We start from the raw sequence: 17,947 nt of genomic DNA, 5'->3' as shown, positions 1-17,947 counted from the left end.
TATTTCTGGACCTCCAAAACAAATGGAAGGGTCTTACAAATGAAATAAATAATCTACATCCCATTAGTCTGTTTTCCATATATTTCTATGGCCCATTGAAGTCTACTGCTGTATATTGCCAAAAAAAAATAACTGGTAACTTTAGCAACCAGCTTTTGCCTGTGTGACCTCAATTATTTGTCAGAGCCTTGTCAGAGCTGATGTAGGGCAAGTTGGCAAGGAGACTAGCCAGAGGATAAATCTTGATGCAGTTTCTTTTTAACTAGCCTACAGTGGCTATCTGAATCAAGTGATGTTCATTGATCTCATTGTCCAAGAAGCTCTTTAGTTCCTCTCTAGCTCTTAGTAGAGAAGGAAGTGCTAGTAGAAGCTCACAGAGCTTTTAAAAAGATTGGGATTTGGCACTGGTAAAAGGCTGCTTCTTTTCTTTTGTGTTACAATAGTCTCACTCACTCACTGTGCTGGAATGAAAGGCAGTACACTGCTGCTGATTTTGATTTTTCTCTTCACTAGGGGAGGGTCAGGGGAGGAAACAGTATAGAGATTGCAGTTGTGGCAGTGCTAGGGATTTTTTGTCTCTCTCTGGATACCAATGAGGTGAGCAGTGCATGCTCAAACTGAATAGTCTTACCAGTCTTTTTTTGTCTATTAGTTTTTTTGTATGTGGAGTACACATCCACTGTGTATGTGTGTGTTTGTGTGATATAGTACACCATACAAAGAGTGATACTGTGAGAGCAAGAGAGAATGGAAGCAGAGTTGTTACTGTTTATGGACTCCTTACAGCAGCAGGATCAAGAAAGACTGAAACCTCTCACACAAAACAATACATACATACTTGCTACACTTTGTGATTTTGACTTCTGTCCCAGCATCTCACATTCAAGAAGGAGATGCTTTTAGATAAAGTGTGTGAAGAGGAATACCAGAGGCAGAGGCACAGGGCCGGATTTTTAAACATACGCGCGCCGGGTACATTTCTGCGTGCTACCTGGCGTGCACAAATGTACGTCCGATTTTATAACATGTGTGTGCAGCCGCGCACATGTAATAAAATCTGGGGTCAGCGCATGCAAGGGGGTGCACAGCACACTAGTGCACCTTGCAAGTGCCAAGCCCTAGGGGAGCCCCGATGGCTTTCCCCATCCCTTCCGAGGCCGTTCCGAAATCGGAGCAGCCTCAGAAGGAACTTTCCTTCGCCCCCCCCCCTTCCCCTCGCTTCCCCTATCTAACCCGTCCCCCAGCCCTAACTAATTCCCCCCTACCTTTATTTTGTAAGTTACACCTGCCGGCTGGCAGCGCACAATCCCCCAGCACAGCTACTGTGCCAGAGGCCTCGGTCCCACCCCCACCCTACCCCTTTCACAAAGCATCCCGGGGCTTTGTGCGCGTCGCCGGGCCTATGCAAAATAGGCTTGGTGCGTGCAGGAGCGGTTATGCATGTAAATCGTTTAAAATCTGCCCCACAGTGGGGATATAACACAGGAAACAATTACCATCTCAGAGAGTAGTATTAGCAGGAGCATCACCCTACCAGCTACCACTTTCTTCAACCCTTCAATATGCCATAGCCATGATACCTACAAAGAAACATCACTCATCAGACAGGCCATTGCTAAAGCAGCTGACAAGAGAAATCCACACCTCACCCCAGGTACACAGTCCCCAGCACAAAATTATATGAAATGCTATCTCACAAAGACTATTGAGAACATGGACATAGATCTGCTGGCATATTTGACACAGGAGTCTGCAGTCTGGCCAGACCTAGCCAAGGTGACTCTGTGCTGTCTTTCCTGCCCACCAGTCAGTGTACCCAGTGACATATCTTCTCAATGACAGGGGACATCATGAGCCTCTTCGCTGAAGGCTAGCACCAGAATTGATAGAAAGATTGGTCTTTTTGATATCTGACCATTGCTTGGGTTTCCAGAAATTCCTTGTGAGTGGCAAGATGACTGAAAGCACCTTGAAGACCTTGCTGTCATATGCCTACCTGCCATGCCCCAAATGCAACATCTTAGGGATCTTGCTGCTACCACTCTGCCTATCTGCCTTGCCCCTTATGTACCACCTTAGGGATCTTGCTGCTATATAAGGTGGTAACCTTACTGTTCTTTTTGCTACCAATCTGCCTACCTTCCTTGTCCTTGATATACCACCTTGGGAGTCATGCTATTAATATGCCTATCTGCCATGTCTATTATATACCAGAATGGGAATTGTGGTTCCTCCATCTTGTTTGCTGTTTGGATCTCAGCCTAGTTCTCCCACCCTCTTTGTTTGTTGGTTTTTGTCGCCAGAAACAAAAAGTGAAAATAAAATGAAACTTCTTTTCCCTCTTTTCTGGTTCTTAATTTTTTTTGTACCCCTCTACAATCCCAGCCTACATCTTCCAACATAGCTTTTGGTTATACTGTGGTGTTTTGTCCCCAGAAAAAAAAAAAGAAATAAAATACAAATTTCTCCTCCCACCCCATCTCTTTTATGGTTCTCCATCTTACTGTTTTGTTATACATATCTAGGATCCCAGCCTACTATTCCTAGCCACTGTTCTTTCCTAGTTATGCTGGGATATGTTGTCTCAAAAAACCCTTAGTCAGAAGGAAGAAATGCAGGCACCAGAGAAAATATGCACTGGAGACCTTTACATGTTCTGAATGTGGTAAAGGTTTCAGTAGGAAGACAGAACTAATGCAAGATTAGAAATTCAACAAAAGGAAGAGACTGTGTTCAGTTACAGAATATGGGAAAGGCTTTGTTAATAAAGCAAACCTCACAAATTACCATGAAAGTCACACTGATGAGAGAACATTGTCATGTTCTGATTATGGCAAAAGTTTCAATTGGAAAGCATATTTCACAAGAAACCCAAAATTCCACCCAGCAGCAAGATCAATTTCAAGCAAGGAATGTAATAAAAGCTCATGTCACAAAAGTGATACTGTTGATAGAACATTCTCTTATGTAACCCATAGTGGGGGTGTGCTAAGTCCCAAGGGTACACAATCTAATTTATTTCTTCGGTACTGCTCCAACTAACCATTCATTCACACGCTGACTCTTAATCCCTGAGAGGAATTCTCTTTATTGGGGGGGGGGGGGGGGGGGGGGGGGGGGGGGAAGCTCTTGCTTATGGCCCAGATGCTGAAAAAATGTTTGCCAGTGTGTATGCTGTACTTTAGGTGCTTCCCATGAGGTGAGAGACTAAGAATTAGAGAGGACCAGGTCTGGGTATTAAAATAAAGTTTACTGATTAATAAAGTTAAATAGTCCATTTGTCCAAAATGATGAGTGTGCATCTGACTGTAGTTACAGGATTCCTTTCTGTGTTGGTAGGTATACACAAATCTAACAGAAAGCAATGACCAAGAAAATGGAAAGGAAATGAAATCAGGAGATTGTAGAAAGATAATGGTGTTGCTTGAATTTGCCTTTAAAATAGAACTAAGGAACGAAAAAAAGGAGGAAGAATGATGGAGTGGAGAAAGGATTGGAATATTAATTGACAAGGTTCTTGCTTCTTTGTTTCAGTGCTTTTCATGCCTAACATTCTTGCCCATTTCTGTCTAGGCATACTGCTCCCTTGTTTCCATGCAAGTAAATCCTATAAATAACTTAACAAGAGGCAACACACATGATATTCTGAAGACATCATCCAGAGTTACATCTTTTACCCTCCGCTCCCATACAGGACTCATTGATTAGATTAGGGAGGATAATTTTATAAACAGCCCATGATGTTTTAAATATTTTGGGCCAGATTTTAAAAACTACGCGTAGGTGTAGATTTGTGCGTGCAACCCGGCGCGCACAAATCTATGCCTGATTTTATAACATGCACGCAGGCACCATTAGATCACCATGACCTCAGCCTACGCCTTACGCAAGGTCCAAGCTTCGAGGACTAATCCCAATTCTGGGCCTCAGCTCGGTCCCAGATCCAACACCAGGTTCTAATCCTGAGGCTGAGTCATCCCAATGCGGTGCCCGATCCCTAGACTGGGTCCTGATGCTTGGGCCTTGGTTTAGGCCAGGACCTAGCCAGAGACAGTGTCCAGATGTCTGGGCCTCGGCCAGGACCCAGGACCCAGGCCCGATGCTAGGGCCTGACCCAGAGACCGGATCTTGATGCCTGGACCTCAGCCTAGGCCAGTTCAAATTAGCTACTGTACATAAAAATGGCACCCTCCACTGGAGAGGATGTGCCAGAGTTAATTAACTCTGGTTCCTTCTCAGAAGACGGCATCATTTCAAGAGCAAAGAAAAAAGAAAGAAGACATCGGAAGAGCATCTGTGAGGTCTGGGCATGGATTAAGGCCGTGGCTTGGGACCTGGCCTCAAGAACAGATCCTATTTTCAGGCCTGGGCCTGAGCCAAGACCCAGGCATTGGTACGTGGCCTCTAGGTTAGGTCCCAGCATCAGGTCTGGTTCCTGGCTGAGGCCCAGGACTTGTGACCTGGTCTCCAGACTGGGCCCTAGCATCAGTCCGGTTGCCAGGCCTTGGTGTAGGGAAAGGCCCAGGCATTGAGACCCATCCTCTAGTTCAGGCCTTGATATGAAGTCTGGGTCTGGGCTGAGGCCCAGAAATTGTGACCCGGTCTTTGGACCGGGCCCGCCATCAGTCCTGGGCCTAGACTAAGGCCAAGGAGTCAGTACCAACCAGATATGGCATCAGATTCGATAAGTGGGGAGTTAGGAAATTTCCTGGGCCTGGGCCTTTCCTCAGATCTTGGATGAGGACCCAGCACTGGGCAAGGGCCTAGGCCGAGACTCTGGCATTGCACTTGGTCATAGGCAGGGTCCCTGCTTTGGGTCTTGGCCTATTTCGTAGGCGAAGCCCCAGCTTCGAGCCAATGCCAAGGTACAATCGGCAATTTTTTTTTTAGTAGGTTTTGAAAACAAAACAAGATTCCGGCCAAATTTCATTGGAATTTAACTCATTCAATTTTGAAAGCAACACGAAATGAAATAGGAAATTTCGTCTCATTTCCTATTTAATTTCTTCTAAATGCCCATCCCTAGCATATTCGGTGGCAGACTTATCTGCTGAACATCAGTTACCCGCTTATCTTTACCCAGATAACTTACCTACATCAACCTATGCAATTCCAGTTAGCATTTAAAATTGTTTGTTAAAATCCGGTGGCAAAAGACCATTCTGCATTCTCTCTTCCTGCCCTCATCCGTCTACTACTTGTCTTGCAAAACTGTGATGCTCAGAACCCTAGTTCTGCTAAGTACATAAGAACATAAGAACATGCCATACTAGGTCAGACCAAGGGTCCATCAAGCCCAGCATCCTGTTTCCAAAAGTGGCCAATCCAGGCCATAAGAAACCTGGCAAGTACCCAAAAACTAATTTTATTTCATGTTACCGTTGCTAGTAATAGCAGTGGCTATTTTCTAACTTAATTAATAGCAGGTAATGGACTTCTTCTCCAAGAACTTATCCATTCCTTTTTTAAACACAGCTATACTAACTGAACTAACCACATCCTCTGGCAACAAATTCCAGAGTTTAATTGTGCATTGAGTGAAGAAGAACTTTCTCCGATTAGTTTTAAATGTGCCACATGCTAACTTCATGGAGTGCCCCCTAGTCTTTCTATTATCTGAAAGACTAAATAACCTATTCACATCTACCTGTTCTAGACCTCTCATGATTTTAAACACCTCTATCATATCCCTCCTCAACTGTCTCTTCTCCAAGCTGAAAAGTCCTAACCTCTTTAGTCTTTCCTCATAGGGGAGCTGTTCCATTCCCCTTATCATTTTGTCACCCTTCTCTGTACCTTCTCTATCACAATTATATCTTTTTTGAGATGCAGCGACAAGAATTGTACACAGTATTCAAGGTGGGGTCTCACCATGGAGCGATACAGAGGCATTATGACATTTTCCATTTTATTCACCATTCCCTTCCTATTCCTAATAATTCCCAACATTCTGTTTGCTTTTTTGACTGCCGCAGCACACTGAACCGACGATTTCAATGTGTTATCCACTATGACACCTAGATCTCTTTCTTGAGTAGTAGCACCTAATATGGAACCTAAACTTGTGTAACTATAGCATGGGCTATTTTTCCCTATATGCATCACCTTGTACTTATCCACTTTAAATTTCATCTGCCATTTTGATGCCCAATTTTCCAGTCTCACAAGGTCTTCCTGCAATTTATCACAATCTGCTTGTGATTTAACTACTCTGAACAATTTTGTATCATCTGCAAATTTGATTACCTCACTTGTCGTATTTCTTTCCAGATCATTTATAAATATATTGAAAAGTAAGGGTCCCAATACAGATTCCACTGCCCACTCCCTTGAACTGAGAAAATTGTCCATTTAATCCTACTTTCTGTTTCCTGTCTTTTAGCTAGTTTGTAATCCATAAAAGGACATCGCCACCTATACCATGACTTTTTACTTTTCCTAGAAGCCTCTCATGAGGAACTTTATCAAACGCCTTCTGAAAATCCAAGTACACTACATCTACCGGTTCACCTTTATCCACATGTTTATCTTTATCCACATGTTTATTAACTCCTTCAAAAAAGTGAAGCAGATTTGTGAGGCAAGACTTGCCTTGGGTAAAGCCATGCTGACTTTGTTCCATTAAACCATGTCTTTCTATATGTTCTGTGATTTTGATATTTAGAACACTTTCCACTATTTTTCCTGGCACTGAAGTCAGGCTAACTGGTCTGTAGTTTCCCAGATCGCCCCTGGAGCCCTCTTTAAATATGGGGGTTACATTAGTTATCCTTTAGTCTTCAGGTACAATGGATGATTTTAATGATAAGTTACAAATTTTTACTAATAGGTCTGAAATTTCATTTTTGCGCATTTTTGTGCATAGCATCAAGTGTGTGTGCACAATGTACTTTTGATATATGCAGCTATGAATGCCATGCACAAACGTCTGAAAACGAATGCAAACAATTTTTGTTCTTTTCGAGGCACTGCTGATAAGGTTTGTTCCATTGGGAACAAACCAAAAATCAGCTTTTTTTGTTTCAAGAAGCATATTTGTTTCCAATGAATGCATATTCCTATCGCTTAAAGCAATACCATATATGTTTGTTATACTTGCCTTGAAAATTAAACTATTCTGGACTAGTCAGGCTAAGAAAATTCTGAAGTTTTGGTTAACTGTCCTTTTAATAAACCCCTTAAAGTTGAACTAACCATATAAAATATAGGTGAAAACTGCAATAAATATTGGTAAATAGAAATTGTAAAGATGTTTGCCAACACGTGGGAAGTGATAATGCACTCTATTTACTACAGGCCAATAGAAAGGCTGGTAACAGATACTGCAAGTTTAATGACTTACTTTCTCTGTGGCAGCCTGCACTCACAGTTAGTGATCTAAAGATGCAGTGACACAAAAAGCTTACAGATAATTAAATATTGATTTTTGTTTTCTAATCCTATATAAAAATTGTCCTGGGTCTCCCAGTGGTAGTTTTCATCTCCAGGACATGAGAAGGGGGTGGATGGGAGATGGGAGGGAGGGTGCGGATTAACCCTTGTTTTATTTCAAGCTGTTGCAGAACAAATAAAAAGGGGAGATTCAAAAAAATACAATCTTAGGCCTTTTCTGCAAGACGGTGAAGCTGTTACAAGCAGGGGGAAAGAACAACCATGGTTTCACAACAAAAGAAGTGAAGGGAATCTAACCTCTGCCGTTAGAACTTTAGTTCGGATTGAAATTTTCTTTTTAGAATTTCAATGTTTTTGTAATTTGCAGGATATTTGTTACTTGATAAATGAATAATATCAAATATGAAATGAAATTGGAGAGGAGACTTTCATATGCACTCCTGTGTCCATGGTCAGGGCATGAGGCTTGGTAATCTAATTGTTACTAGGGCTACAATGAAGCTGGTAAAGTCAGGTATACACAGTACCTGTAAGACACAGGGGTAGATTTTATAAATTTGCGTGATCGCGTACTTTTGTTCGCGCACCAGGCGCGAACAAAGGTACACTGGATTGTATAAGATACATGCGTAGCCGCGCGCATCTTATAAAATCTGGGGTCGGCGCGCGCAAGGGGGTGCACATTTGTGCAACCCGCGCGCGCTGCCTGTTCCCTCCGAGGCCGCTCCGATTTCGGAGCGGCCTCGGAGGGAACTTTCCTTCGCCCTCCCCCCACCTTCCCCTCCCTTCCCCTACCTAACCCCCCCTTCCCTTTGTTGGCAAATTTACGCCTGCTGAAAGCAGATGTAAATCTGCGCGCGCCATCACCCGACCCGGGGGCTGGTCCGGAGGCCTTGGCCCTGCCCCCGGGCCCGCCCCCGAAACGCCGCGTCATTTCGGGAACGCCCCCTCCCCGCCCCTTTTACGAAGCCCCGGGACTTACGCGCGTCCCGGGGCTCTGCGCGCGCCGGCGGCCTATGCAAAATAGGTGCGCCAGCGCGCAGGGCATTTAAAATCCGGCCCATAATGTTGATGCACCCGAAAGAAAAACATAGAGCCAGGATGCTAGCAGAATGCCTTGGACATGTGGCTACTGCCTCCAATCTATCAGCTTTGCCCAGAATCTCAGAAGGCAGAAAACAGTAATTTCACTTAATACTCCAGCCCCTCCCCACACAGGCAGTGTGCAGGCAACAGGAAGAGAGGAGGTATGACTGAAGTGGACAGAGCACAGAGTTATGAAGAGCTGATCTACTCCCTAAACTAGCCCCTTTCCTCCTGTCATTTTCCCTTTCCTCCTGTCCTGTATAGGGAACAGGAGAGGAGAATTGACCTTGGAGCAGCAGCAAAAGAGATGAGCTCCATGCTCCCTAAGTGATATGAGAGGGGCAGGCCTGGGTTTGTCAATAGGCACACTTAGGCCTGTGCCTAAGGCAGTAAAATTCTAGAGGCAGCAGTCTGGCTGAAGATTTGCTATGCTGAATAAGAAACCTCTAATTTCTGATCCAGTTCCTCCCCTCTCAGACAGTGTACAGGGAACAGAAGGAGAGGAGAGGAGCTTGGAGCAGACATAGAAAAGTCTCCCCAATCCAGCTCCTTCCTCCTGTCATTCAGGGACAGGAGGGGAGAGGGTGAGCCTGGAGCCCTGGGGCTAAAGTAAGTTGCACGCGCTGGCCAATTGCCGGCGCGTGATCCCCGACCGAGCGGCTGTGCAAAGGCCTCTGTCCACGCCCCCGCCCCTGGACCACCCCTTTTATAAAGCCCTGGGACTTACATGCGTCCCGGGGCTTTATGGATGTCTCCGGGCCTTTTTAAAATAGGCCCAGCACGCGTAACCTTTTGAAAATCTGGCCCATAATGATTATCTACATTTTGACCCAATTTTATTTGCTCTAGTTGGCATTCCACCATCTGCTGCAACATGGGATGGTTCCCGGCATAGTCTTTATACATCTTATCCTTGAGGAGCTTTACCTCGATGTGTTCTCACACCCATTCATCCTACCAATGCTCTACATAGTTCATTATATTTAGGACATATGGATAGTGAACACTAAACAAACATTGCACTCTCCTCCTTATTACTCTTTCAGCTTGGGATTGGCAGGTGGGAGCTTTATCACTTGGAGATTTCCCTGGACTGACCCAATAGCCATCATTCCATGTTTAGGAATGGACATGGTAGTATCAACCTCTGGTAACGAAGCCAACATACATCAGGGTCAGGGGACCCAGGAACAATTTTCCCTCTATCTGACACTAGGAATAAAGCACTTTGGGAGCCTTGACTCCCCCTCCCCTCATATAAACCCAGTTGAGAACAAACCTCATCCCGGCTCTTTAGCCAGGTCTATATATTTCTGTAAATTGTCTGGTTTTGGTGGTAGAAAAGGCAGGTCTTTCCGCACATATCTGTTGTCTTCCAGATGTTCATCGATGGGGAACTCTAGTTGACTCAGAGTTTCCAGGGTCTCAGCCTATTTCTCAAAAGCATTTGCTTCAGTTAGCATGACATTGTGAAAAGGCTTGGCAACTTCTTGTTCATGCACCTCCCGAAATACATTTTATCCCCAGCCGATAGTATGAGGCACTCCCATGGGAGATGGCAACTTCCTAACCCCATGGTCTCCCACAGCCTCTTGGCTGGCCTTGAAAATATCTGAAGATTGCGGAGAAGGGCCCTGAGCTCCTTGCTCCAATGGAGGCACATTTTCTGGCAGGCAGGCCACAGCAGAAATCCCGGCGAGAATGGATCCCATGGTAGAAGGTCAGTTGGCCTATCTCACATATTGAAAGAAAATAGAGGCCTCATTCTTAAGGCTGGGGACTGACAGATCCCTGGGACTAGATAGGCATGGGTTTGATTCGCTCAGCCCAATCTCAATGGCTGAAGAAGTGGAGAATTGAGTTTTCCTAGTAATTTGTAACAGTTAAGGTTACCTCACTGAAGGGTAATTGCCACCCATCAGGGGAAACAATGATATGGATGACACTTGAAGGTGATTTTTGTCAATAAATAAAAAGATCTGACACCCTTTGCATGGTTGTCATCATTTTCTCATATGGCAGCAAGTGCACTACAAACACATGTGAGGAATGGCCTATTCTAACCTCAGCCACACTCTTCCAGCCACACGATAAGTAGTGGGATGCTCAATCCGCTGTTCTGCATGGTATAGACCATGCTGGATGGTAATATCTCAGTAGATCCCTCACAATGGAGCTGGAGGTGATGAACGTTAATTTCATGGTCCCAATCTTGGGATCACTGTTAGAATTGTAGTTTCCACTGTTCGTCCTTTGTGTGTGTGTGTGGGGGGGGGGAGGGGGGGGGGAAAAACTGCAGTTAGCAATCTCAGACAAACCCCCAGTTGGTGCCCAGTGAAATCGCAGTCCTGTGGCAAGTATTGCAAAACTGCCTTTCAGCAATCTCATGCAATTTGTTGACCCTCAGTCATTAGAGGCAAAGTCTGATAAATGGGATAAGTTTTTCTTTGATTGCAAAAGAGTACTCAGCACAGTGAGCACACACATTTCTTTCCTCTCCTATGTCTGTACCGTGACTGGCTTCTCGTGCTTTGCTGATTTTTGTGGCAATATGTCACGATCGTGACCAGCAGGATGACATTTCATTCCTTCTCAGCTATTTCAAAATGGCTCGCTAAGTTGATGAGGAGAACTGACTCTGACCTGCTCAATGCAACTGTCCTCATGCACATTTCACACTCTTAGCTCCTGCCAGCTGTCCCCATGGCAAGAATGGCGGGTCATCTCTAACAAGTGTCACAGTTTGCCAAAACAGCGGTTTCACACCAAAATGCGGTGCAAACAGTACAAAACTCAATTCCTTAACTTTAGGGCACTTGTACACTTGCAAAAAGGGTGCCTGTACTGGCATCACTTCATGTAACCCCTGGATGGGATGGATCCCTCAGACTGCATCCAGGGGCACATAGGAAGAGAAATAGACCCTTTCTGAACACAATTCTCCACAGATTGCACATCCTTTTTGAGTTCCAGGGCTCCCTGTGTGTGTTTGTGTGTGTGTGTGTGTGTGTGTGTGGGTGGGGGTAGAACAATAGTTCCAAGACCCCTTTGCATTAAACTCAGTACAAGTCTCTTTTTCCTCCGCTGTAAGCAGCTTTGATAATAGTCACAGTTTTTTGCCTCCAAAAATCACAATGTTATGAACGTGAACCCTTTCACTGAAGGAGAATGATTTAACCCGTGAGGGGAATCCCCAATAGTCCCTTCCTTTAGGAGGCGGAAGATATTCAGAACTCCACTGGAGCTTCACCAATACCAACCCACATTCCCCTTAGGTTGAGCCCTCAGGTACCGGGGTCGGCTGGACTTACGTAGTGTCTCTGCTGGACGTCCGGGCACAGATCAAGGCAGGTGATGGTATAATGGTCAGTCAGGGAAGAACAAACGGATTTCAGTTCAAAGAATCAGAGGGATCAAACAACCACCAATACCATTAATCCAATGAAGATCTTAAAAAGAACAGGAAAATCAGGATTCTCAGGAAGCCAGGAACCACAGGAAAAATGTAAAAACTCAAGACACTCAGGAAAAGAAAAGAAAAGAATGCTGAAAAATCATTGCCAAGCATTAGTGCTGTGCGGGGACTCTCCTTATATAATCCCTGCACTGTGATTTCGCTAAATAGGGCCTCGAGGAAAAAACTGCTACTGGCCCTTTAAATTTAAAGAAAATCAATGTGCGCACCTAACAAGTCCCGAAGACAGGAAGGCCCAGAAATCCCAGCGATGACGGAGGAGCCCAGACCGTCAGAGCTGCTCAGCCGCGAGCACCACTACCACCGCGTTCGGACCCGACCCCGGAGGTAAACAATAAGCCGGAGACTTTGACTCCCGCGCGCACCACGACGAGCACGCCACAGCGCTTGTAGAAACGGAAGCACCACGGCCAGACCCCCCGCCACATCCAGGCCCAAGTCCCGACCGCAATCCCGCCGCAAAGGCAAGTGGGGACAGACACACCAGGGACGGACGCACAGCACATACTGAAAAGCAATATGGTTTCCATCTTCTTTTACTGTTAGTTGATTTGATGATTGAAGAATATTTACAGCACTCAATTCAGAATTGTAATAAAGTCAATAGATATTAGAACAGCAGAAAAATTAATAAACTTGTGAACTCAGTCTTCTAGCAAAGTCTTTTAATTTACTGGAAGCCAATTCCTTAGAAATTCATATCTTCTTTGTCCATGTACTCACTTTTCTCAAATTCTGTTTTGGGCATTTTTAGGCTGGGGAGGGAGGGAGGGAGACAGAGAGAGCACCTCTGGGAATGGCACCATAGCAAGCAGCTATTTATGCTACTATAGGAGGCCCACCTAGTAACTCGAGGTGAGGTTTAGGTAGTGTAGGGGTTAGGGGCCACTTTTACATGCAGAGTGAGATGTACGAACAGAACAGTGCTCTCTTGTGAAGATTTGATGACCTTCAGAGTGAGGAAACTCAGACAATGATGAGATTTGTACAATGTTCTCTCAAAGTAGCTTGATGTTACCCAGGTAGAGAGTCCCATCAAGCTAGGTTGAGAGTTACTAGGTGGGCCTCCTATAGTAGCCTAAATAGCTACTACAAGGGCCTTGTAGATAGTCTCAGTCTCACTCTCTTTCTCTCTCTCTCTCCCCCCAGTGGTGAAATGAGCACTTTGCAGGTGGAATTATGTAGGTATTACCGCAAAGTGCAAAAAATGTATGCACTTTGCAGTAATACCAATGCGAAGTGCTAAGATACTGCACATTGCAGTAAAAAGGCTATTACCATAAAACATGCCCTTATTGCATGTGATATTCTGATGAATCTAGCCCATAGTCCTTGATGACTTTCAGCTCCTGCTGTCTAGCTACACTTTTTAGCTGAAAAAATACTTCACTTCACTTCTCAGGCTCTTCCTAAGTGAAAGATGCCTCTTCTCAATAAAATGGAAACTGATTCCCTGTATCACGGGCACTCAGCTCCAGGTGGAACAAAAATAATCTTTTACAAAAAGTGGAAAAACAAACCAGACAGGAAGGGTGGAAAATGTTCCTAGCCTCCAAAATGAAGAGATATTTACTAGCAGAAAAGCCATCTAAAGCCTTGAAACTTCATTGCATCAGGTCACAGACAGGTCCAAACCCTAAAGGAGTTATAGCACATAGTCTAAATCTTCCTTTCCCTTGATCTAATCATACACAGGGACACCCCAATCCAGTTAATACAAGACTTTCACAAATGGAAGTCTTCAAAAAATGTATTAAAAGAGCAAAAAACAATTGCAAGTGGGTCACATTAGCAAGGAGATCCACAAACAGGAAAATTAGATTTTCCATCTCGCATAAATTGGAAAAAATAAATAACCGGCAACAGAGAGAGCTCCTGCCTTCAAGAAATCGAAACTAAAATCCGCACTCTTAAGATGGTGCCTGGTGATGATAAACAGGGAGTAATCCCAGCCCTCATTTCACAAATGCTGTCTTTGAACTCCCCCTTGCTAGTTAGTAAACTCCTTTTAGTAAAGAAAATCAAAGGCTCCTTACACATGAATACATTTTAAACTTATTTTATGCAAATTTATCTCATGCATATTCATTGTGGATATCCCGATTGGCTACGGGGTCTCCAGAACAAGCTTGGGAAGCCCTGCTGTAGGTGGAAGTCTGAACACAATATTCACCATGTCAGATACTGCTGGATCTCTTACTGCTCCAATGGACAGTGGATAACTCAGCAATGAGAGCAGTGGAATTAATTTGCATGGAGATTAAATACCAGAGTTAAGGGCTATCTGTCTAGCGTTATTAACCATTTCAGAAATAAACACCTCTTAAAGATATCATCAGTGATCAGTCTTTTTTCTGCCATCTTGTCAACTGTGTTGTGTGTTAAAGTATGCAAAATATAGCAAGACCTCACTGGCTACACAAGCAGAAGGTGTGGGGGAGGAGAAGAAGGAAAAGCACCCAAAGTCCACTTCATCAACCGTAAAACCTTTTGATTAAAGAACACCATGACCTAGCAGGCACTTACCCTGTCCAGGGGCTACATGTGCACATAGGACTTTGACTATATAATCCAGAGCTACATGAATGAGTTGTAGACACTGATGGTGGAACATTGTTCATTTTTTAAAATATTTTTTTATTTATAGGTTGCAGGACACAGAAAAGGGCAATAAATTCAAACAATAATATATAAATTACCTGGTTTACAGAATCCACAGCCAAGATAATACAGGATATGTAAACAACTGTTACTAGGTAGTGACAACTGAAAGCAAAAAGTACAAATTGAACAGTATACTGTAGGGATGTGAATCGTTTTAGGACGATTAAAATTATCGTCCGATAATTTTAATATCGTCTTAAACCGTTATGGAACACAATACAATAGAGATTCTAACGATTTATCGTTATAAATCGTTAGAATCGTGAGCCGGCACACTAAAACCCGCTAAAACCCACCCCCGACCCTTTAAATTAAATCCCCCACCCTCCCAAACCCCCCCCCCAAATGACTTAAATTACCTGGGGGTCCGGAACGGCAGCGGTCCGGAACGGGCTCCTGCTACTGAATCTTGTCTTCGGCCGGCGCCATTTTCCAAAATGGCGCCGAAAAATGGCGGCGGCCATAGACCAACAGGATTCGACGGCAGGAGGTCCTTCCGGACCCCCGCTGGACTTTTGGCAAGTCTTGTGGGGGTCAGGAGGCCCCCCCCAAGCTGGCCAAAAGTTCCTGGAGGTCCAGCGGGGGTCAGGGAGCGATTTCCCGCCGCGAATCGTTTTCCGTACGTAGCAGGAGCCCGTTCCGGACCGCTGCCGTTCCGGACCGCCGCTGGACCACCAGGTAATTTAAGTCATTTGTGGGTGGTTCGGGAGGGTGGGGGATTTAATTTAAAGGGTCGGGGGTGGGTTTTAGCGGGTTTTAACGATTTTAACGATATATCACAATATTTTACCCCCCCAAACGGCAACAATACGATTCCCTCCCCCTCCCAGCCGAAATCGATCGTTAAGACGATCGAGGACACGATTCACATCTCTAGTATACTGTAAGTCAAAAGGAATTAAACCACCACTAGATGTTCAGATTGTGCCAGGACCAATATCTTCCCCATACAGCATCATGACTTGGGGGTTTACCTTTCAGAGCAAAAGTAATGCACTCCAAAACCATAAGTTCAGAAATCGCAGTCTGCCAAAAGGGCACTTGTGGGGAGATCTTACAAAAATATGCTATGGGCAATCTCCCCACATGCAATCTCCTATCATTTCTGGATAACTCCTGCTCCTCCCACCTGTCCAGAAACCACAGCTGAAAGGAAAGGACCATTTTTAGCTCACAATGGTTTCCATAATTGTGTCTATCTCCTGCCAGAATTTCTCTATTTCCACAAAGCCCCACCACATGTGTAACTCCCTTATAAGAACATAAAAAAATGCCATACTGGGTCAGACCAAGGGTCCATCAAGCCCAGCATCCTGTTTCCAACAGTGGCCAATCCAGGCCATAAGAACCTGGCAAGTACCCAAAAACTAAGTCTATTCCATGTAACCATTGCTAATGGCAGTGGCTATTCTCTAAGTGAACTTAATAGCAGGTAATGGACTTCTCCTCCAAGAACTTATCCAATCCTTTTTTAAACACAGCTATACTAACTGCACGAACCACATTCTCTGGCAACAAATTCCAGAGTTTAATTGTGCGTTGAGTAAAAAGAACTTTCTCCGATTAGTTTTAAATGTGCCCCATGCTAACTTCATGGAGTGCCCCCTAGTCTTTCTACTATCCGAAAGAGTAAATAACCGATTCACATCTACCCGTTCTAGACCTCTCATGATTTTAAACACCTCTATCATATCCCCCCTCAGTCGTCTCTTCTCCAAGCTGAAAAGTCCTAACCTCTTTAGTCTTTCCTCATAGGGGAGTTGTTCCATTCCCTTTATCATTTTGGTAGCCCTTCTCTGTACCTTCTCCATCGCAATTATATCTTTTTTGAGATGCAGCGACCAGAATTGTACACAGTATTCAAGGTGCGGTCTCACCATGGAGCGATACAGAGGCATTATGATATTTTCCATTTTATTCATCATTCCTTTTCTAATAATTCCCAACATTCTGTTTTCTTTTTTGACTGCTGCAGCACACTGCACCGATGATTTCAATGTGTTATCCACTATGACACCTAGATCTCTTTCCTGGGTTGTAGCACCTAATATGGAACCCAACATTGTGTAATTATAGCATGGGTTATTTTTCCCTATATGCATCACCTTGCACTTATCCACATTAAATTTCATCTGCCATTTGGATGCCCAATTTTCCAGTCTCACAAGGTCTTCCTGCAATTTATCACAATCTGCTTGTGATTTAACTACTCTGAACAGTTTTGTGTCATCTGCAAATTTGATTATCTCACTCGTCGTATTTCTTCCAGATCATTATAAATATATTGAACAGTAAGGGTCCCCAATACAGATCCCTGAGGCACTCCACTGTCCACTCCCTTCCACTGAGAAAATTGCCCATTTAATCCTACTCTCTGTTTCCTGTCTTTTAGCCAGTTTGCAATCCACGAAAGGACATCGCCACCTATCCCATGACTTTTTACTTTTCCTAGAAGCCTCTCATGAGGAACTTTGTCAAACGCCTTCTGAAAATCCAAGTATACTATATCTACCGGTTCACCTTTATCCACATGTTTATTAACTCCTTCAAAAAAGTGAAGCAGATTTGTGAGGCAAGACTTGCCCTGGGTAAAACCATGCTGACTTTGTTCCATTAAACCATGTCTTCCTATATGTTCTGTGATTTTGATGTTTAGAACACTTTCCACTATTTTTCCTGGCACTGAAGTCAGGCTAACCGGTCTGTAGTTTCCCGGATCGCCCCTGGAGCCCTTTTTAAATATTGGGGTTACATTTGCTATCTTCCAGTCTTCAGGTACAATGGAAGATTTTAATGATAAGTTACAAATTTTTACTAATAGGTTTGAAATTTCATTTTTTAGTTCCTTCAGAACTCTGGGGTGTATACCATCCGGTCCAGGTGATTTACTACTCTTCAGTTTGTCAATCAGGCCTACCACATCTTCTAGGTTCACCGTGATTTGATTCAGTCCATCTGAATCATTACCCATGAAAACCTTCTCCATTATGGGTACCTCCCCATCCTCTTCAGTAAACACCGAAGCAAAGAAATCATTTAATCTTTCCGCGATGGCCTTATCTTCTCTAAGTGCCCCTTTAACCCCTCGATCATCTAATGGTCCACTGACTCCTTCACAGGCTTTCTGCTTCGGATATATTTAAAAAAGTTTTTACTGTGAGTTTTTGCCTCTACAGCCAACTTCTTTTCAAATTCTCTCTTAGCCTGTCTTATCAATGTCTTACATTTATGCACCGCAATGCCTCCAACATAGGGGATTCAAATTAATTAAACCTCTAGAAATAGAGAGGGTATCAATAGGTGTGATGTAGCAATCTGTACAACAAATTC

Source organism: Rhinatrema bivittatum, chromosome 11, assembly GCF_901001135.1.
Source record: "Rhinatrema bivittatum chromosome 11, aRhiBiv1.1, whole genome shotgun sequence".
NCBI lineage: Eukaryota > Metazoa > Chordata > Amphibia > Gymnophiona > Rhinatrematidae > Rhinatrema > Rhinatrema bivittatum.
The sequence above is the reverse complement of the archived record's forward strand: the minus strand, read 5'-3'. Positions refer to the sequence as shown.